This window comes from Oncorhynchus keta, chromosome 15, assembly GCF_023373465.1.
Source record: "Oncorhynchus keta strain PuntledgeMale-10-30-2019 chromosome 15, Oket_V2, whole genome shotgun sequence".
Classification (NCBI taxonomy): Eukaryota; Metazoa; Chordata; class Actinopteri; order Salmoniformes; family Salmonidae; genus Oncorhynchus; species Oncorhynchus keta.
The window spans coordinates 5,214,639-5,237,138 of record NC_068435.1 but is presented as its reverse complement, the minus strand read 5'-3'; the positions used below and the strand labels follow the sequence as shown (position 1 = coordinate 5,237,138).

Below are 22,500 nucleotides of genomic sequence, written 5' to 3'. Positions count from 1 at the left end.
GAAGTAGCTTCCATCCACTAGTACACTTTGAATACAGATTAGTAGTGAGGGAAGGGGAGAAGTAGCTTCCATCCACTAGTACACTTTGAATACAGATTAGTAGTGATGGACAGGGAGAAGTAGCTTCCATCCACTAGTACACTTTGAATACAGATTAGTAGTGATGAATGGGGAGAAGTAGCTTCCATCCACTAGTACACTTTGAATACAGATTAGTAGTGAGGGACAGGGAGAAGTAGCTTCCATCCACTAGTACACTTTGAATACAGATTAGTAGTGATGAACAGGGAGAAGTAGCTTCCATCCACTAGTACACTTTGAATACAGATTAGTAGTGATGAACAGGGAGAAGTAGCTTCCATCCACTAGTACACTTTGAATACAGATTAGTAGTGAGGGAAGGGGAGAAGTAGCTTCCATCCACTAGTACACTTTGAATACAGATTAGTAGTGAGGGAAGGGGAGAAGTAGCTTCCATCCACTAGTACACTTTGAATACAGATTAGTAGTGAGGGAAGGGGAGAAGTAGCTTCCATCCACTAGTACACTTTGAATACAGATTAGTAGTGATGGACAGGGAGAAGTAGCTTCCATCCACTAGTACACCTTGAATACAGATTAGTAGTGAGGGACAGGGAGAAGTAGCTTCCATCCACTAGTACACTTTGAATACAGATTAGTAGTGAGGGAAGGGGAGAAGTAGCTTCCATCCACTAGTACACCTTGAATACAGATTAGTAGTGATGGACAGGGAGAAGTAGCTTCCATCCACTAGTACACTTTGAATACAGATTAGTAGTGATGGACAGGGAGAAGTAGCTTCCATCCACTAGTACACTTTGAATACAGATTAGTAGTGAGGGAAGGGGAGAAGTAGCTTCTATCCACTAGTACACTTTGAATACAGATTAGTAGTGATGAACGGGGAGAAGTAGCTTCCATCCACTAGTACACTTTGAATACAGATTAGTAGTGATGAATGGGGAGAAGTAGCTTCTATCCACTAGTACACTTTGAATACAGATTAGTAGTGATGAATGGGGAGAAGTAGCTTCTATCCACTAGTACACTTTGAATACAGATTAGTAGTGATGAACGGGGAGAAGTAGCTTCCATCCACTAGTACACCTTGAATACAGATTAGTAGTGAGGAAGGGGAGAAGTAGCTTCCATCCACTAGTACACTTTGAATACAGATTAGTAGTGAGGGGAGGGGAGAAGTAGCTTCCATCCACTACTACACTTTCAATACAGATTAGTAGTGAGGAAGGGGAGAAGTAGCTTCCATCCACTAGTACACTTTGAATACAGATTAGTAGTGAGGAAGGGGAGAAGTAGCTTCCATCCACTAGTACACTTTGAATACAGATTAGTAGTGAGGGAAGGGGAGAAGTAGCTTCCATCCACTAGTACACTTTGAATACAGATTAGTAGTGAGGGACAGGGAGAAGTAGCTTCCATCCACTAGTACACTTTGAATACAGATTAGTAGTGAGGGAAGGGGAGAAGTAGCTTCCATCCACTAGGCGGTCCTTCTGTAGCTCAGTTGGTAGAGCATGGCGCTTGTAACACCAGGGTAGTGGGTTCGATCCCGGGACCACCCATACGTAGAATGTATGCACACATGACTGTAAGTCGCTTTGGATAAAAGCGTCTGCTAAATGGCATATATTATTATTATTATTAGTACACTTTGAATACAGATTAGTAGTGAGGGACAGGGAGAAGTAGCTTCCATCCACTAGTACACTTTGAATACAGATTAGTAGTGAGGGACAGGGAGAAGTAGCTTCCATCCACTAGTACACTTTGAATACAGATTAGTAGTGAGGGACAGGGAGAAGTAGCTTCCATCCACTAGTACACTTTGAATACAGATTAGTAGTGAGGACAGGGAGAAGTAGCTTCCATCCACTAGTACACTTTGAATACAGATTAGTAGTGAGGGAAGGGGAGAAGTAGCTTCCATCCACTAGTACACTTTGAATACAGATTAGTAGTGAGGGAAGGGGAGAAGTAGCTTCCATCCACTAGTACACTTTGAATACAGATTAGTAGTGAGGGAAGGGGAGAAGTAGCTTCCATCCACTAGTACACTTTGAATACAGATTAGTAGTGATGAACGGGGAGAAGTAGCTTCCATCCACTAGTACACTTTGAATACAGATTAGTAGTGAGGGACAGGGAGAAGTAGCTTCCATCCACTAGTACACTTTGAATACAGATTAGTAGTGAGGAAGGGGAGAAGTAGCTTCCATCCACTAGTACACTTTGAATACAGATTAGTAGTGAGGGACAGGGAGAAGTAGCTTCCATCCACTAGTACACTTTGAATACAGATTAGTAGTGATGAACGGGGAGAAGTAGCTTCCATCCACTAGTACACTTTGAATACAGATTAGTAGTGAGGGAAGGGGAGAAGTAGCTTCCATCCACTAGTACACCTTGAATACAGATTAGTAGTGAGGGAAGGGGAGAAGTAGCTTCCATCCACTAGTACACTTTGAATACAGATTAGTAGTGATGAACAGGGAGAAGTAGCTTCCATCCACTAGTACACTTTGAATACAGATTAGTAGTGAGGGGAGGGGAGAAGTAGCTTCCATCCACTAGTACACTTTGAATACAGATTAGTAGTGAGGGACAGGGAGAAGTAGCTTCCATCCACTAGTACACTTTGAATACAGATTAGTAGTGAGGGACAGGGAGAAGTAGCTTCCATCCACTAGTACACCTTGAATACAGATTAGTAGTGAGGGACAGGGAGAAGTAGCTTCCATCCACTAGTACACTTTGAATACAGATTAGTAGTGAGGACAGGGAGAAGTAGCTTCCATCCACTAGTACACTTTGAATACAGATTAGTAGTGATGAACGGGGAGAAGTAGCTTCCATCCACTAGTACACTTTGAATACAGATTAGTAGTGAGGACAGGGAGAAGTAGCTTCCATCCACTAGTACACTTTGAATACAGATTAGTAGTGATGAACAGGGAGAAGTAGCTTCCATCCACTAGTACACTTTGAATACAGATTAGTAGTGAGGGACAGGAGAAGTAGCTTCCATCCACTAGTACACTTTGAATACAGATTAGTAGTGATGAACGGGAGAAGTAGCTTCCATCCACTAGTACACTTTGAATACAGATTAGTAGTGAGGGAAGGGAGAAGTAGCTTCCATCCACTAGTACACCTTGAATACAGATTAGTAGTGAGGACAGGGAGAAGTAGCTTCCATCCACTAGTACACTTTGAATACAGATTAGTAGTGATGAACGGGAGAAGTAGCTTCCATCCACTAGTACACCTTGAATACAGATTAGTAGTGATGGACAGGGAGAAGTAGCTTCCATCCACTAGTACACCTTGAATACAGATTAGTAGTGATGGACAGGGAGAAGTAGCTTCCATCCACTAGTACACTTTGAATACAGATTAGTAGTGAGGGACAGGGAGAAGTAGCTTCCATCCACTAGTACACTTTGAATACAGATTAGTAGTGAGGGAAGGGGAGAAGTAGCTTCCATCCACTAGTACACTTTGAATACAGATTAGTAGTGATGGACAGGGAGAAGTAGCTTCCATCCACTAGTACACTTTGAATACAGATTAGTAGTGATGAATGGGGAGAAGTAGCTTCCATCCACTAGTACACTTTGAATACAGATTAGTAGTGAGGGACAGGGAGAAGTAGCTTCCATCCACTAGTACACTTTGAATACAGATTAGTAGTGATGAACAGGGAGAAGTAGCTTCCATCCACTAGTACACTTTGAATACAGATTAGTAGTGATGAACAGGGAGAAGTAGCTTCCATCCACTAGTACACTTTGAATACAGATTAGTAGTGAGGAAGGGGAGAAGTAGCTTCCATCCACTAGTACACTTTGAATACAGATTAGTAGTGAGGAAGGGGAGAAGTAGCTTCCATCCACTAGTACACTTTGAATACAGATTAGTAGTGAGGGAAGGGGAGAAGTAGCTTCCATCCACTAGTACACTTTGAATACAGATTAGTAGTGATGGACAGGGAGAAGTAGCTTCCATCCACTAGTACACCTTGAATACAGATTAGTAGTGAGGGACAGGGAGAAGTAGCTTCCATCCACTAGTACACTTTGAATACAGATTAGTAGTGAGGGAAGGGGAGAAGTAGCTTCCATCCACTAGTACACCTTGAATACAGATTAGTAGTGATGGACAGGGAGAAGTAGCTTCCATCCACTAGTACACTTTGAATACAGATTAGTAGTGATGGACAGGGAGAAGTAGCTTCCATCCACTAGTACACTTTGAATACAGATTAGTAGTGAGGGAAGGGAGAAGTAGCTTCTATCCACTAGTACACTTTGAATACAGATTAGTAGTGATGAACGGGAGAAGTAGCTTCCATCCACTAGTACACTTTGAATACAGATTAGTAGTGATGAATGGGGAGAAGTAGCTTCTATCCACTAGTACACTTTGAATACAGATTAGTAGTGATGAATGGGGAGAAGTAGCTTCTATCCACTAGTACACTTTGAATACAGATTAGTAGTGATGAACGGGGAGAAGTAGCTTCCATCCACTAGTACACCTTGAATACAGATTAGTAGTGAGGGAAGGGGAGAAGTAGCTTCCATCCACTAGTACACTTTGAATACAGATTAGTAGTGAGGGAGGGGAGAAGTAGCTTCCATCCACTACTACACTTTCAATACAGATTAGTAGTGAGGAAGGGAGAAGTAGCTTCCATCCACTAGTACACTTTGAATACAGATTAGTAGTGAGGAAGGGAGAAGTAGCTTCCATCCACTAGTACACTTTGAATACAGATTAGTAGTGAGGAAGGGAGAAAGTAGCTTCCATCCACTAGTACACTTTGAATACAGATTAGTAGTGAGGACAGGGAGAAGTAGCTTCCATCCACTAGTACACTTTGAATACAGATTAGTAGTGAGGGAAGGGGAGAAGTAGCTTCCATCCACTAGGCGGTCCTTCTGTAGCTCAGTTGGTAGAGCATGGCGCTTGTAACACCAGGGTAGTGGGTTCGATCCCCCGGGACCACCCATACGTAGAATGTATGCACACATGACTGTAAGTCGCTTTGGATAAAAGCGTCTGCTAAATGGCATATATTATTATTATTATTAGTACACTTTGAATACAGATTAGTAGTGAGGACAGGGAGAAGTAGCTTCCATCCACTAGTACACTTTGAATACAGATTAGTAGTGAGGGACAGGGAGAAGTAGCTTCCATCCACTAGTACACTTTGAATACAGATTAGTAGTGAGGGACAGGGAGAAGTAGCTTCCATCCACTAGTACACTTTGAATACAGATTAGTAGTGAGGGACAGGGAGAAGTAGCTTCCATCCACTAGTACACTTTGAATACAGATTAGTAGTGATGAACGGGGAGAAGTAGCTTCCATCCACTAGTACACTTTGAATACAGATTAGTAGTGAGGGAAGGGAGAAGTAGCTTCCATCCACTAGTACACTTTGAATACAGATTAGTAGTGAGGAAGGGGAGAAGTAGCTTCCATCCACTAGTACACTTTGAATACAGATTAGTAGTGATGAACGGGAGAAGTAGCTTCCATCCACTAGTACACTTTGAATACAGATTAGTAGTGAGGGACAGGGGAGAAGTAGCTTTCATCCACTAGTACACTTTGAATACAGATTAGTAGTGAGGAAGGGAGAAGTAGCTTCCATCCACTAGTACACTTTGAATACAGATTAGTAGTGAGGGACAGGGAGAAGTAGCTTCCATCCACTAGTACACTTTGAATACAGATTAGTAGTGAGGAAGGGAGAAGTAGCTTCCATCCACTAGTACACTTTGAATACAGATTAGTAGTGAGGGAAGGGGAGAAGTAGCTTCCATCCACTAGTACACTTTGAATACAGATTAGTAGTGAGGGAAGGGAGAAGTAGCTTCCATCCACTAGTACACTTTGAATACAGATTAGTAGTGAGGGACAGGGAGAAGTAGCTTCCATCCACTAGTACACTTTGAATACAGATTAGTAGTGAGGGAAGGGAGAAGTAGCTTCCATCCACTAGTACACTTTGAATACAGATTAGTAGTGAGGACAGGGAGAAATAGCTTTCATCCACTAGTACACTTTGAATACAGATTAGTAGTGAGGGACAGGGAGAAGTAGCTTCCATCCACTAGTACACCTTGAATACAGATTAGTAGTGAGGGACAGGGAGAAGTAGCTTCCATCCACTAGTACACTTTGAATACAGATTAGTAGTGAGGACAGGGAGAAGTAGCTTCCATCCACTAGTACACTTTGAATACAGATTAGTAGTGATGAACGGGGAGAAGTAGCTTCCATCCACTAGTACACTTTGAATACAGATTAGTAGTGAGGACAGGGAGAAGTAGCTTCCATCCACTAGTACACTTTGAATACAGATTATTAGTGATGAACAGGGAGAAGTAGCTTCCATCCACTAGTACACTTTGAATACAGATTAGTAGTGAGGGACAGGGAGAAGTAGCTTCCATCCACTAGTACACTTTGAATACAGATTAGTAGTGATGAACGGGGAGAAGTAGCTTCCATCCACTAGTACACTTTGAATACAGATTAGTAGTGATGAATGGGGAGAAGTAGCTTCCATCCACTAGTACACTTTGAATACAGATTAGTAGTGAGGGACAGGGAGAAGTAGCTTCCATCCACTAGTACACTTTGAATACAGATTAGTAGTGATGAACGGGGAGAAGTAGCTTCCATCCACTAGTACACCTTGAATACAGATTAGTAGTGATGAACGGGGAGAAGTAGCTTCCATCCACTAGTACACCTTGAATACAGATTAGTAGTGATGGACAGGGAGAAGTAGCTTCCATCCACTAGTACACTTTGAATACAGATTAGTAGTGATGGACAGGGAGAAGTAGCTTCCATCCACTAGTACACTTTGAATACAGATTAGTAGTGAGGAAGGGGAGAAGTAGCTTCCATCCACTAGTACACCTTGAATACAGATTAGTAGTGATGGACAGGGAGAAGTAGCTTCCATCCACTAGTACACTTTGAATACAGATTAGTAGTGAGGAAGGGAGAAGTAGCTTCCATCCACTAGTACACTTTGAATACAGATTAGTAGTGATGAACGGGGAGAAGTAGCTTCCATCCACTAGTACACCTTGAATACAGATTAGTAGTGAGGGACAGGGAGAAGTAGCTTCCATCCACTAGTACACTTTGAATACAGATTAGTAGTGATGGACAGGGAGAAGTAGCTTCCATCCACTAGTACACTTTGAATACAGATTAGTAGTGAGGACAGGGAGAAGTAGCTTCCATCCACTAGTACACTTTGAATACAGATTAGTAGTGAGGACAGGGGAGAAGTAGCTTCCATCCACTAGTACACTTTGAATACAGATTAGTAGTGATGGACAGGGGAGAAGTAGCTTCCATCCACTAGTACACTTTGAATACAGATTAGTAGTGATGGACAGGGAGAAGTAGCTTCCATCCACTAGTACACTTTGAATACAGATTAGTAGTGAGGACAGGGAGAAGTAGCTTCCATCCACTAGTACACCTTGAATACAGATTAGTAGTGATGGATAGGGAGAAGTAGCTTCCATCCACTAGTACACTTTGAATACAGATTAGTAGTGAGGACAGGGAGAAGTAGCTTCCATCCACTAGTACACTTTGAATACAGATTAGTAGTGAGGGAAGGGGAGAAGTAGCTTCCATCCACTAGTACACTTTGAATACAGATTAGTAGTGAGGAAGGGAGAAGTAGCTTCCATCCACTAGTACACTTTGAATACAGATTAGTAGTGAGGAAGGGGAGAAGTAGCTTCCATCCACTAGTACACTTTGAATACAGATTAGTAGTGATGAACAGGGAGAAGTAGCTTCCATCCACTAGTACACTTTGAATACAGATTAGTAGTGAGGAAGGGAGAAGTAGCTTCCATCCACTAGTACACTTTGAATACAGATTAGTAGTGATGGACGGGAGAAATAGCTTCCATCCACTAGTACACTTTGAATACAGATTAGTAGTGAGGAAGGGAGAAGTAGCTTCCATCCACTAGTACACTTTGAATACAGATTAGTAGTGAGGACAGGGGAGAAGTAGCTTCCATCCACTAGTACACTTTGAATACAGATTAGTAGTGAGGACAGGGAGAAGTAGCTTCCATCCACTAGTACACTTTGAATACAGATTAGTAGTGAGGGACAGGGAGAAGTAGCTTCCATCCACTAGTACACTTTGAATACAGATTAGTAGTGATGGGGGAAGGGTACACTTTGAATACAGATTATTAGTGATGAACAGGGAGAAGTAGCTTCCATCCACTAGTACACTTTGAATACAGATTAGTAGTGAGGACAGGGAGAAGTAGCTTCCATCCACTAGTACACTTTGAATACAGATTAGTAGTGATGAACGGGAGAAGTAGCTTCCATCCACTAGTACACTTTGAATACAGATTAGTAGTGAGGAATGGGGAGAAGTAGCTTCCATCCACTAGTACACTTTGAATACAGATTAGTAGTGAGGGAAGGGGAGAAGTAGCTTCCATCCACTAGTACACCTTGAATACAGATTAGTAGTGAGGGAAGGGGAGAAGTAGCTTCCATCCACTAGTACACTTTGAATACAGATTAGTAGTGATGAATGGGGAGAAGTAGCTTCCATCCACTAGTACACTTTGAATACAGATTAGTAGTGAGGGACAGGGAGAAGTAGCTTCCATCCACTAGTACACTTTGAATACAGATTAGTAGTGATGAACGGGGAGAAGTAGCTTCCATCCACTAGTACACTTTGAATACAGATTAGTAGTGAGGGAAGGGAGAAGTAGCTTCCATCCACTAGTACACTTGAATACAGATTAGTAGTGATGGACAGGGAGAAGTAGCTTCCATCCACTAGTACACTTTGAATACAGATTAGTAGTGAGGACAGGGAGAAGTAGCTTCCATCCACTAGTACACTTTGAATACAGATTAGTAGTGAGGGAAGGGAGAAGTAGCTTCCATCCACTAGTACACCTTGAATACAGATTAGTAGTGATGGACAGGGGAGAAGTAGCTTCCATCCACTAGTACACTTTGAATACAGATTAGTAGTGATGGACAGGGAGAAGTAGCTTCCATCCACTAGTACACTTTGAATACAGATTAGTAGTGAGGAAGGGGAGAAGTAGCTTCCATCCACTAGTACACTTTGAATACAGATTAGTAGTGATGAACGGGGAGAAGTAGCTTCCATCCACTAGTACACTTTGAATACAGATTAGTAGTGATGAATGGGGAGAAGTAGCTTCTATCCACTAGTACACTTTGAATACAGATTAGTAGTGATGAACGGGGAGAAGTAGCTTCCATCCACTAGTACACTTTGAATACAGATTAGTAGTGATGAATGGGGAGAAGTAGCTTCTATCCACTAGTACACTTTGAATACAGATTAGTAGTGATGAACGGGGAGAAGTAGCTTCCATCCACTAGTACACTTTGAATACAGATTAGTAGTGATGAATGGGGAGAAGTAGCTTCTATCCACTAGTACACTTTGAATACAGATTAGTAGTGAGGGAAGGGGAAGTAGCTTCCATCCACTAGTACACTTTGAATACAGATTAGTAGTGAGGGAAGGGGAGAAGTAGCTTCCATCCACTAGTACACCTTGAATACAGATTAGTAGTGAGGGACAGGGAGAAGTAGCTTCCATCCACTAGTACACTTTGAATACAGATTAGTAGTGATGGACAGGGAGAAGTAGCTTCCATCCACTAGTACACTTTGAATACAGATTAGTAGTGAGGGAAGGGGAGAAGTAGCTTCCATCCACTAGTACACTTTGAATACAGATTAGTAGTGATGAACAGGGAGAAGTAGCTTCCATCCACTAGTACACTTTGAATACAGATTAGTAGTGAGGGAAGGGGAGAAGTAGCTTCCATCCACTAGTACACTTTGAATACAGATTAGTAGTGAGGAAGGGGAGAAGTAGCTTCCATCCACTAGTACACTTTGAATACAGATTAGTAGTGATGAACGGGAGAAGTAGCTTCCATCCACTAGTACACTTTGAATACAGATTAGTAGTGAGGAAGGGAGAAGTAGCTTCCATCCACTAGTACACCTTGAATACAGATTAGTAGTGATGGACAGGGAGAAGTAGCTTCCATCCACTAGTACACCTTGAATACAGATTAGTAGTGAGGACAGGGAGAAGTAGCTTCCATCCACTAGTACACTTTGAATACAGATTAGTAGTGAGGGAAGGGAGAAGTAGCTTCCATCCACTAGTACACCTTGAATACAGATTAGTAGTGATGGACAGGGAGAAGTAGCTTCCATCCACTAGTACACTTTGAATACAGATTAGTAGTGATGAATGGGGAGAAGTAGCTTCCATCCACTAGTACACTTTGAATACAGATTAGTAGTGAGGGACAGGGAGAAGTAGCTTCCATCCACTAGTACACTTTGAATACAGATTAGTAGTGATGAACGGGGAGAAGTAGCTTCCATCCACTAGTACACTTTGAATACAGATTAGTAGTGATGAATGGGGAGAAGTAGCTTCTATCCACTAGTACACTTTGAATACATATTAGTAGTGAGGGACAGGGAGAAGTAGCTTCCATCCACTAGTACACTTTGAATACAGATTAGTAGTGATGAATGGGGAGAAGTAGCTTCTATCCACTAGTACACTTTGAATACAGATTAGTAGTGATGAACAGGGAGAAGTAGCTTCCATCCACTAGTACACTTTGAATACAGATTAGTAGTGATGAACGGGAGAAGTAGCTTCCATCCACTAGTACACTTTGAATACAGATTAGTAGTGATGAACGGGGAGAAGTAGCTTCTATCCACTAGTACACTTTGAATACAGATTAGTAGTGAGGGGAGGGGAGAAGTAGCTTCCATCCACTACTACACTTTCAATACAGATTAGTAGTGAGGGACAGGGAGAAGTAGCTTCCATCCACTAGTACACTTTGAATACAGATTAGTAGTGATGGACAGGGAGAAGTAGCTTCCATCCACTAGTACACTTTGAATACAGATTAGTAGTGAGGGAAGGGGAGAAGTAGCTTCCATCCACTAGTACACTTTGAATACAGATTAGTAGTGATGAACAGGGAGAAGTAGCTTCCATCCACTAGTACACTTTGAATACAGATTAGTAGTGAGGGAAGGGGAGAAGTAGCTTCCATCCACTAGTACACTTTGAATACAGATTAGTAGTGAGGGAAGGGGAGAAGTAGCTTCCATCCACTAGTACACTTTGAATACAGATTAGTAGTGATGAACGGGGAGAAGTAGCTTCCATCCACTAGTACACTTTGAATACAGATTAGTAGTGAGGGAAGGGGAGAAGTAGCTTCCATCCACTAGTACACCTTGAATACAGATTAGTAGTGATGGACAGGGAGAAGTAGCTTCCATCCACTAGTACACCTTGAATACAGATTAGTAGTGAGGGACAGGGAGAAGTAGCTTCCATCCACTAGTACACTTTGAATACAGATTAGTAGTGAGGAAGGGGAGAAGTAGCTTCCATCCACTAGTACACCTTGAATACAGATTAGTAGTGATGGACAGGGAGAAGTAGCTTCCATCCACTAGTACACTTTGAATACAGATTAGTAGTGATGGACAGGGAGAAGTAGCTTCCATCCACTAGTACACTTTGAATACAGATTAGTAGTGAGGGAAGGGAGAAGTAGCTTCCATCCACTAGTACACTTTGAATACAGATTAGTAGTGATGAACGGGAGAAGTAGCTTCCATCCACTAGTACACTTTGAATACAGATTAGTAGTGATGAATGGGAGAAGTAGCTTCTATCCACTAGTACACTTTGAATACAGATTAGTAGTGATGAACGGGGAGAAGTAGCTTCCATCCACTAGTACACTTTGAATACAGATTAGTAGTGATGAATGGGAGAAGTAGCTTCTATCCACTAGTACACTTTGAATACAGATTAGTAGTGATGAACGGGAGAAGTAGCTTCCATCCACTAGTACACTTTGAATACAGATTAGTAGTGATGAAGGGGAGAAGTAGCTTCTATCCACTAGTACACTTTGAATACAGATTAGTAGTGAGGGAAGGGAGAAGTAGCTTCCATCCACTAGTACACTTTGAATACAGATTAGTAGTGAGGGAAGGGGAGAAGTAGCTTCCATCCACTAGTACACCTTGAATACAGATTAGTAGTGAGGGACAGGGAGAAGTAGCTTCCATCCACTAGTACACTTTGAATACAGATTAGTAGTGATGGACAGGGAGAAGTAGCTTCCATCCACTAGTACACTTTGAATACAGATTAGTAGTGAGGAAGGGAGAAGTAGCTTCCATCCACTAGTACACTTTGAATACAGATTAGTAGTGAGAACAGGAGAAGTAGCTTCCATCCACTAGTACACTTTGAATACAGATTAGTAGTGAGGAAGGGGAGAAGTAGCTTCCATCCACTAGTACACTTTGAATACAGATTAGTAGTGAGGAAGGGAGAAGTAGCTTCCATCCACTAGTACACTTTGAATACAGATTAGTAGTGATGAACGGGAGAAGTAGCTTCCATCCACTAGTACACTTTGAATACAGATTAGTAGTGATGAAGGGAGAAGTAGTTCCATCCACTAGTACACTTTGAATACAGATTAGTAGTGAGGGAAGGGGAGAAGTAGCTTCCATCCACTAGTACACTTTGAATACAGATTAGTAGTGAGGGAAGGGAGAAGTAGCTTCCATCCACTAGTACACTTTGAATACAGATTAGTAGTGAGGGAAGGGAGTGATCCACTAGTACACTTTGAATACAGATTAGTAGTGATGGAAGGGAGAAGTAGCTTCCATCCACTAGTACACTTTGAATACAGATTAGTAGTGAGGACAGGGAGAAGTAGCTTCCATCCACACTTTGAATACAGATTAGTAGTGAGGGAAGGGGAGAAGTAGCTTCCATCCACTAGTACACTTTGAATACAGATTAGTAGTGAGGAACGGGAGAAGTAGCTTCCATCCACTAGTACACTTTGAATACAGATTAGTAGTGATGAAGGGGAGAAGTAGCTTCCATCCACTAGTACACTTTGAATACAGATTAGTAGTGATGGACGGGGAGAAGTAGCTTCCATCCACTAGTACACTTTGAATACAGATTAGTAGTGATGGAGGGGAGAAGTAGCTTCCATCCACTAGTACACTTTGAATACAGATTAGTAGTGATGAAGGGAGAAGTAGCTTCCATCCACTAGTACACTTTGAATACAGATTAGTAGTGATGAATGGGGAGAAGTAGCTTCCATCCACTAGTACACTTTGAATACAGATTAGTAGTGATGGACGGGGAGAAGTAGCTTCCATCCACTAGTACACTTTGAATACAGATTAGTAGTGAGGGAAGGGGAGAAGTAGCTTCCATCCACTAGTACACTTTGAATACAGATTAGTAGTGAGGGACAGGGAGAAGTAGCTTCCATCCACTAGTACACTTTGAATACAGATTAGTAGTGAGGGAAGGGAGAAGTAGCTTCCATCCACTAGTACACTTTGAATACAGATTAGTAGTGATGGACAGGGGAGAAGTAGCTTCCATCCACTAGTACACTTTGAATACAGATTAGTAGTGAGGGAAGGGGGAGAAGTAGCTTCCATCCACTAGTACACTTTGAATACAGATTAGTAGTGAGGAAGGGAGAAGTAGCTTCCATCCACTAGTACACTTTGAATACAGATTAGTAGTGAGTGACACTTTGAATACAGATTAGTAGTGAGGGGAGAAGTAGCTTCCATCCACTAGTACACTTTGAATACAGATTAGTAGTGAGGACAGGAGAAGTAGCTTCCATCCACTAGTACACTTTGAATACAGATTAGTAGTGAGGAAGGGAGAAGTAGCTTCCATCCACTAGTACACTTTGAATACAGATTAGTAGTGAGGAAGGGAGAAGTAGCTTCCATCCACTAGTACACTTTGAATACAGATTAGTAGTGAGGACAGGGAGAAGTAGCTTCCATCCACTAGTACACTTTGAATACAGATTAGTAGTGATGAACGGGGAGAAGTAGCTTCCATCCACTAGTACACTTTGAATACAGATTAGTAGTGATGGACAGGGAGAAGTAGCTTCTATCCACTAGTACACTTTGAATACAGATTAGTAGTGAGGGACAGGGAGAAGTAGCTTCCATCCACTAGTACACTTTGAATACAGATTAGTAGTGAGGGAAGGGAGAAGTAGCTTCCATCCACTAGTACACTTTGAATACAGATTAGTAGTGAGGATAGGGAGAAGTAGCTTCCATCCACTAGTACACTTTGAATACAGATTAGTAGTGAGGGATAGGGAGAAGTAGCTTCCATCCACTAGTACACTTTGAATACAGATTAGTAGTGAGGACAGGGGAGAAGTAGCTTCCATCCACTAGTACACTTTGAATACAGATTAGTAGTGAGGGAAGGGGAGAAGTAGCTTCCATCCACTAGTACACTTTGAATACAGATTAGTAGTGAGGGAAGGGAGAAGTAGCTTCCATCCACTAGTACACTTTGAATACAGATTAGTAGTGAGGGGAAGGAGAAGTGATCCACTAGTACACTTTGAATACAGATTAGTAGTGAGGACAGGGAGAAGTAGCTTCCATCCACTAGTACACTTTGAATACAGATTAGTAGTGAGGAAGGGAGAAGTAGCTTCCATCCACTAGTACACTTTGAATACAGATTAGTAGTGAGGGACAGGGAGAAGTAGCTTCCATCCACTAGTACACTTTGAATACAGATTAGTAGTGAGGACAGGGAGAAGTAGCTTCCATCCACTAGTACACTTTGAATACAGATTAGTAGTGAGGGACAGGGGAAAGTAGCTTCCATCCACTAGTACACTTTGAATACAGATTAGTAGTGAGGAAGGGGAGAAGTAGCTTCCATCCACTAGTACACTTTGAATACAGATTAGTAGTGAGGAACAGGGAGAAGTAGCTTCCATCCACTAGTACACTTTGAATACAGATTAGTAGTGATGAACGGGAGAAGTAGCTTCCATCCACTAGTACACTTTGAATACAGATTAGTAGTGAGGACAGGGAGAAGTAGCTTCCATCCACTAGTACACTTTGAATACAGATTAGTAGTGAGGACAGGAGAAGTAGCTTCCATCCACTAGTACACTTTGAATACAGATTAGTAGTGAGGGACAGGGAGAAGTAGCTTCCATCCACTAGTACACTTTGAATACAGATTAGTAGTGAGGAAGGGAGAAGTAGCTTCCATCCACTAGTACACTTTGAATACAGATTAGTAGTGATGGACAGGGGAGAAGTAGCTTCCATCCACTAGTACACTTTGAATACAGATTAGTAGTGAGGACAGGGAGAAGTAGCTTCCATCCACTAGTACACTTTGAATACAGATTAGTAGTGAGGGAAGGGGAGAAGTAGCTTCCATCCACTAGTACACTTTGAATACAGATTAGTAGTGATGAACGGGGAGAAGTAGCTTCCATCCACTAGTACACTTTGAATACAGATTAGTAGTGATGAACGGGGAGAAGTAGCTTCCATCCACTAGTACACTTTGAATACAGATTAGTAGTGAGGACAGGAGAAGTAGCTTTCATCCACTAGTACACTTTGAATACAGATTAGTAGTGAGGGACAGGGAGAAGTAGCTTCCATCCACTAGTACACTTTGAATACAGATTAGTAGTGAGGGAAGGGAGAGAAGTAGTACTTTGAATACAGATTAGTAGTGAGGAAGGGAGAAATAGCCCATCCACTAGTACACCTTGAATACAGATTAGTAGTGATGGACAGGAGAAGTAGCTTCCATCCACTAGTACACTTTGAATACAGATTAGTAGTGATGGACAGGGAGAAGTAGCTTCCATCCACTAGTACACTTTGAATACAGATTAGTAGTGATGAATGGGGAGAAGTAGCTTCTATCCACTAGTACACTTTGAATACAGATTAGTAGTGATGAACGGGGAGAAGTAGCTTCCATCCACTAGTACACTTTGAATACAGATTAGTAGTGATGAATGGGAGAAGTAGCTTCTATCCACTAGTACACTTTGAATACAGATTAGTAGTGATGAACGGGAGGCTTCCATCCACTAGTACACTTTGAATACAGATTAGTAGTGATGAATGGGGAGAAGTAGCTTCTATCCACTAGTACACTTTGAATACAGATTAGTAGTGAGGGAAGGGGAGAAGTAGCTTCCATCCACTAGTACACTTTGAATACAGATTAGTAGTGAGGGACAGGGAGAAGTAGCTTCCATCCACTAGTACACTTTGAATACAGATTAGTAGTGATGAACGGGGAGAAGTAGCTTCCATCCACTAGTACACTTTGAATACAGATTAGTAGTGATGAACGGGGAGAAGTAGCTTCTATCCACTAGTACACTTTGAATACAGATTAGTAGTGAGGGGAGGGGAGAAGTAGCTTCCATCCACTACTACACTTTCAATACAGATTAGTAGTGAGGGACAGGGAGAAGTAGCTTCCATCCACTAGTACACTTTGAATACAGATTAGTAGTGATGGACAGGGAGAAGTAGCTTCCATCCACTAGTACACTTTGAATACATATTAGTAGTGAGGGACAGGGAGAAGTAGCTTCCATCCACTAGTACACTTTGAATACAGATTAGTAGTGAGGGAAGGGAGAAGTAGCTTCCATCCACTAGTACACCTTGAATACAGATTAGTAGTGAGGGACAGGAGAAGTAGCTTCCATCCACTAGTACACTTTGAATACAGATTAGTAGTGATGGACAGGGAGAAGTAGCTTCCATCCACTAGTACACTTTGAATACAGATTAGTAGTGAGGGAAGGGGAAGTAGCTTCCATCCACTAGTACACTTTGAATACAGATTAGTAGTGAGGGAAGGGGAGAAGTAGCTTCCATCCACTAGTACACTTTGAATACAGATTAGTAGTGAGGAAGGGAGAAGTAGCTTCCATCCACTAGTACACTTTGAATACAGATTAGTAGTGATGAAACAGGGAGAAGTAGCTTCCATCCACTAGTACACTTTGAATACAGATTAGTAGTGAGGGAAGGAGAAGTAGCTTCCATCCACTAGTACACTTTGAATACAGATTAGTAGTGATGAACAGGGAGAAGTAGCTTCCATCCACTAGTACACTTTGAATACAGATTAGTAGTGATGAACGGGGAGAAGTAGCTTCCATCCACTAGTACACTTTGAATACAGATTAGTAGTGAGGGAAGGAGAAGTAGCTTCCATCCACTAGTACACCTTGAATACAGATTAGTAGTGATGGACAGGGAGAAGTAGCTTCCATCCACTAGTACACCTTGAATACAGATTAGTAGTGAGGGACAGGGAGAAGTAGCTTCCATCCACTAGTACACTTTGAATACAGATTAGTAGTGAGGGAAGGGATGGAGAAGTAGCTTCCATCCACTAGTACACCTTGAATACAGATTAGTAGTGATGGACAGGGAGAAGTAGCTTCCATCCACTAGTACACTTTGAATACAGATTAGTAGTGATGGACGGGGAGAAGTAGCTTCCATCCACTAGTACACTTTGAATACAGATTAGTAGTGAGGAAGGGGAGAAGTAGCTTCCATCCACTAGTACACTTTGAATACAGATTAGTAGTGATGAACGGGGAGAAGTAGCTTCCATCCACTAGTACACTTTGAATACAGATTAGTAGTGATGAATGGGAGAAGTAGCTTCTATCCACTAGTACACTTTGAATACAGATTAGTAGTGATGAATGGGGAGAAGTAGCTTCCATCCACTAGTACACTTTGAATACAGATTAGTAGTGATGAATGGGAGAAGTAGCTTCCATCCACTAGTACACTTTGAATACAGATTAGTAGTGATGAAGGGGAGAAGTAGCTTCCATCCACTAGTACACTTTGAATACAGATTAGTTAGTAGTGAGGAAGGGGAGAAGTAGCTTCCATCCACTAGTACACTTTGAATACAGATTAGTAGTGAGGGACAGGGAGAAGTAGCTTCCATCCACTAGTACACTTTGAATACAGATTAGTAGTGATGGACGGGAGAAGTAGCTTCCATCCACTAGTACACTTTGAATACAGATTAGTAGTGATGACACGGGAGAAGTAGCTTCCATCCACTAGTACACTTTGAATACAGATTAGTAGTGATGGACGGGAGAAGTAGCTTCCATCCACTAGTACACTTTGAATACAGATTAGTAGTGAGGGAAGGGGAGAAGTAGCTTCCATCCACTAGTACACTTTGAATACAGATTAGTAGTGAGGGAGGGAGAAATAGGTAGTGAGGAAGGGAGAAGTAGCTTCCATCCACTAGTACACTTTGAATACAGATTAGTAGTGAGGATAGGGAGAAGTAGCTTCCATCCACTAGTACACTTTGAATACAGATTAGTAGTGAGGATAGGGAGGCGCTTCCATCCACTGGTACACTTTGAGAAGGACAGGAGAAGTAGCTTCCATCCACTAGTACACTTTGAATACAGATTAGTAGTGAGGGAAGGGAGAAATAGCTTCCATCCACTAGTACACTTTGAATACAGATTAGTAGTGAGGACAGGAAAAAACTTCCATCACTAGTACACTTTGAATACAGATTAGTAGTGAGGAAGGGGAAGTAGCTTCCATCCACTAGTACACTTTGAATACAGATTAGTAGTGAGGGAGAGGGGAGAAGTAGCTTCCATCCACTAGTACACTTTGAATACAGATTAGTAGTGAGGACGAGGGAGAAGTAGCTTCCATCCACTAGTACACTTTGAATACAGATTAGTAGTGAGGACAGGGGACAGGAAGTAGCTTCCATCCACTAGTACACTTTGAATACAGATTAGTAGTGAGGACAGGGAGAAAGCTTCCATCCACTAGTACACTTTGAATACAGATTAGTAGTGAGGAAGGAGAAGTAGCTTCCATCCACTAGTACACTTTGAATACAGATTAGTAGTGAGGAAGGGGAGAAGTAGCTTCCATCCACTAGTACACTTTGAATACAGATTAGTAGTGAGGAAGGGAGAAGTAACTTCCATCCACTAGTACACTTTGAATACAGATTAGTAGTGATGAACGGGAGAAGTAGCTTCCATCCACTAGTACACTTTGAATACAGATTAGTAGTGAGGACAGGGAGAAGTAGCTTTCATCCACTAGTACACCTTGAATACAGATTAGTAGTGAGGGACAGGGAGAAGTAGCTTCCATCCACTAGTACACTTTGAATACAGATTAGTAGTGAGGAAGGGAGAAGTAGCTTCCATCCACTAGTACACTTTGAATACAGATTAGTAGTGAGGAAGGGGAGAAGTAGCTTCCATCCACTAGTACACTTTGAATACAGATTAGTAGTGAGGAAGGGGAGAAGTAGCTTCCATCCACTAGTACACTTTGAATACAGATTAGTAGTGAGGACAGGGAGAAGTAGCTTCCATCCACTAGTACACTTTGAATACAGATTAGTAGTGAGGAAGGGGAGAAGTAGCTTCCATCCACTAGTACACTTTGAATACAGATTAGTAGTGATGAAGGGGAGAAGTAGCTTCCATCCACTAGTACACTTTGAATACAGATTAGTAGTGAGGACAGGGGAGAAGTAGCTTCCATCCACTAGTACACTTTGAATACAGATTAGTAGTGATGAATGGGGAGAAGTAGCTTCCATCCACTAGTACACTTTGAATACAGATTAGTAGTGAGGGACAGGGAGAAGTAGCTTTCATCCACTAGTACACTTTGAATACAGATTAGTAGTGAGGACAGGGAGAAGTAGCTTCCATCCACTAGTACACTTTGAATACAGATTAGTAGTGATGAAGGGAGAAGTAGCTTCCATCCACTAGTACACTTTGAATACAGATTAGTAGTGAGGGAAGGGGAGAAGTAGCTTCCATCCACTAGTACACTTTGAATACAGATTAGTAGTGAGGGAAGGGAGAAGTAGCTTCCATCCACTAGTACACTTTGAATACAGATTAGTAGTGAGGACAGGGAGAAGTAGCTTCCATCCACTAGTACACTTTGAATACAGATTAGTAGTGAGGAAGGGGAGAAGTAGCTTCCATCCACTAGTACACTTTGAATACAGATTAGTAGTGAGGAAGGGAGAAGTAGCTTCCATCCACTAGTACACCTTGAATACAGATTAGTAGTGATGGACAGGGAGAAGTAGCTTCCATCCACTAGTACACTTTGAATACAGATTAGTAGTGATGAACGGGGAGAAGTAGCTTCCATCCACTAGTACACCTTGAATACAGATTAGTAGTGATGGACAGGGAGAAGTAGCTTCCATCCACTAGTACACCTTGAATACAGATTAGTAGTGATGGACAGGGAGAAGTAGCTTCCATCCACTAGTACACTTTGAATACAGATTAGTAGTGATGGACAGGGAGAAGTAGCTTCCATCCACTAGTACACCTTGAATACAGATTAGTAGTGAGGGAAGGGAGAAGTAGCTTCCATCCACTAGTACACCTTGAATACAGATTAGTAGTGATGGACAGGGAGAAGTAGCTTCCATCCACTAGTACACTTTGAATACAGATTAGTAGTGATGAACGGGGAGAAGTAGCTTCCATCCACTAGTACACTTTGAATACAGATTAGTAGTGATGGACAGGGAGAAGTAGCTTCCATCCACTAGTACACTTTGAATACAGATTAGTAGTGATGAACGGGGAGAAGTAGCTTCCATCCACTAGTACACTTTGAATACAGATTAGTAGTGATGGACGGGGAGAAGTAGCTTCCATCCACTAGTACACTTTGAATACAGATTAGTAGTGAGGACAGGGAGAAGTAGCTTCCATCCACTAGTACACTTTGAATACAGATTAGTAGTGAGGGACAGGAGAAGTAGCTTCCATCCACTAGTACACCTTGAATACAGATTAGTAGTGAGGGACAGGGAGAAGTAGCTTCCATCCACTAGTACACCTTGAATACAGATTAGTAGTGAGGGACAGGGAGAAGTAGCTTCCATCCACTAGTACACCTTGAATACAGATTAGTAGTGAGGAAAGGGAGAAGTAGCTTCCATCCACTAGTACACCTTGAATACAGATTAGTAGTGAGGGACAGGGAGAAGTAGCTTCCATCCACTAGTACACTTTGAATACAGATTAGTAGTGATGAGGGGAGAAGTAGCTTCCATCCACTAGTACACTTTGAATACAGATTACTAGTGATGGACAGGGAGAAGTAGCTTCCATCCACTAGTACACTTTGAATACAGATTAGTAGTGAGGGACAGGGAGAAGTAGCTTCCATCCACTAGTACACTTTGAATACAGATTAGTAGTGAGGACAGGGAGAAGTAGCTTCCATCCACTAGTACACTTTGAATACAGATTAGTAGTGATGGACAGGGAGAAGTAGCTTCCATCCACTAGTACACTTTGAATACAGATTAGTAGTCAGGGACAGGGAGAAGTAGCTTCCATCCACTAGTACACCTTGAATACAGATTAGTAGTGATGGATAGGGAGAAGTAGCTTCCATCCACTAGTACACTTTGAATACAGATTAGTAGTGAGGACAGGGAGAAGTAGCTTCCATCCACTAGTACACCTTGAATACAGATTAGTAGTGAGGGACAGGGAGAAGTAGCTTCCATCCACTAGTACACTTTGAATACAGATTAGTAGTGATGGACAGGGAGAAGTAGCTTCCATCCACTAGTACACTTTGAATACAGATTAGTAGTGATGGAAGGGGAGAAGTAGCTTCCATCCACTAGTACACTTTGAATACAGATTAGTAGTGAGGAACAGGGAGAAGTAGCTTCCATCCACTAGTACACTTTGAATACAGATTAGTAGTGAGGGACAGGGAGAAGTAGCTTCCATCCACTAGTACACCTTGAATACAGATTAGTAGTGATGGACAGGGGAGAAGTAGCTTCCATCCACTAGTACACTTTGAATACAGATTAGTAGTGATGAATGGGGAGAAGTAGCTTCCATCCACTAGTACACTTTGAATACAGATTAGTAGTGATGGACAGGGAGAAGTAGCTTCCATCCACTAGTACACTTTGAATACAGATTAGTAGTGATGGACGGGAGAAGTAGCTTCCATCCACTAGTACACTTGAATACAGATTAGTAGTGATGAATGGGGAGAAGTAGCTTCTATCCACTAGTACACTTTGAATACATATTAGTAGTGAGGGACAGGGAGAAGTAGCTTCCATCCACTAGTACACTTTGAATACAGATTAGTAGTGATGAACGGGGAGAAGTAGCTTCCATCCACTAGTACACCTTGAATACAGATTAGTAGTGATGAACGGGGAGAAGTAGCTTCCATCCACTAGTACACTTTGAATACAGATTAGTAGTGAGGGACAGGGAGAAGTAGCTTCCATCCACTAGTACACTTTGAATACAGATTAGTAGTGAGGGACAGGGAGAAGTAGTTTCCATCCACTAGTACACTTTGAATACAGATTAGTAGTGAGGAAGGGAG

At 41.9% G+C, this 22,500-nt stretch overlaps 1 protein-coding gene and 1 long non-coding RNA gene across 31 annotated transcripts in view; one reads left to right on the top strand and one right to left on the bottom strand.

Moving 5' to 3' along the window:
• The window catches only part of LOC127907535 (uncharacterized), a 20,114-nt gene extending 172 nt beyond the window's left edge, over nucleotides 1-19,942 (bottom strand). The window contains exons 1-3 of one of the 30 annotated variants that reach the window (XR_008064766.1): nucleotides 19,874-19,942; nucleotides 6,754-6,811; nucleotides 1-722 (exon numbers count right to left, since the gene is read on the bottom strand). The exon at nucleotides 1-722 is cut by the window's left edge and continues 172 nt beyond it. This is a non-coding gene — a long non-coding RNA (uncharacterized LOC127907535). Of the gene's footprint in view, nucleotides 723-3,978; nucleotides 4,176-6,753; nucleotides 6,812-7,676; nucleotides 7,746-9,785; nucleotides 9,855-9,901; nucleotides 9,971-11,054; nucleotides 11,124-11,170; nucleotides 11,505-12,659; nucleotides 12,729-12,930; nucleotides 13,000-13,389; nucleotides 13,459-14,447; nucleotides 14,517-15,414; nucleotides 15,484-16,197; nucleotides 16,487-16,889; nucleotides 16,959-18,218; nucleotides 18,288-19,873 lie in introns of those variants that run through there. The other 29 variants (XR_008064767.1, XR_008064768.1, XR_008064759.1 and 26 more) reach the window with 29 other exon arrangements.
• The window catches only part of LOC118376843 (band 4.1-like protein 3), a 135,699-nt gene that overhangs the window by 31,715 nt on the left and 81,484 nt on the right, over nucleotides 1-22,500 (top strand).